General features: G+C 53.3%; 1 non-coding gene across 1 annotated transcript in view; it reads right to left on the bottom strand.

Moving 5' to 3' along the window:
• Positions 1 to 560: 560 nt before the first annotated feature.
• LOC120907612 overlaps positions 561 to 582 on the bottom strand; it is a 4,077-nt gene continuing 4,055 nt past the window's right edge. The window contains exon 1 of the ribosomal RNA XR_005740686.1: positions 561 to 582. This exon is cut by the window's right edge and continues 4,055 nt beyond it. This is a non-coding gene — a ribosomal RNA (large subunit ribosomal RNA).

Genomic DNA, 582 nt, shown 5'->3' with positions numbered 1-582 from the left:
CACCGACCAAACCAGGTCAACACGTCACATGCACAAGACATCCTACTACCAAGGCCGACCACCTCGACACACGACCTGTTAACCGAACATGGTCAACACCATCATGTGCAAGGCAACCGGGCCAAACGGGTCAACTTATACAACTTGTAACGAGCATGTGTAAGCTTACTGGTGTGGTCCGCACGGTCCTCACATCAAGACAATCAAGTCGAGAACGAGGCACGCCGACAAGCTCATTAGTGTTAAGTGTCCTTCTCCATCCTATGTCAAGTCACTCGTCTGACACGGAAGAAGCCAACTCTTGTCCACTAGTATAAAGGAACGGTCTCCAGACCAGGTCAAGTCACTCGTCTGACAAGGAAGGAGCACGCACCAAGCTTCACCAGAGCACGGTACCACGGTCCCCAGACCAAGATGGTTAGTTACGCCAACGAGGAAGGGGCACGCGTTCCCTTGCTACACTCAACTTAGTACACTCATGCTCTCACAAGAGTATCCCCTGTGTCGACGTGGTCCCCAGACCAAGACGAGCTTGCGCACATCGAGGAAGGGGCACACGGACAAACCACCAAGCATGGTCGC

This window comes from Anopheles arabiensis, assembly GCF_016920715.1.
Source record: "Anopheles arabiensis isolate DONGOLA chromosome X unlocalized genomic scaffold, AaraD3 X_pericentromeric_contig0013, whole genome shotgun sequence".
In the NCBI taxonomy this organism is placed as follows: Eukaryota; Metazoa; Arthropoda; class Insecta; order Diptera; family Culicidae; genus Anopheles; species Anopheles arabiensis.
Note: the sequence above shows the minus strand (reverse complement) of the source record. Positions and strands in the feature narration are given on the sequence as shown.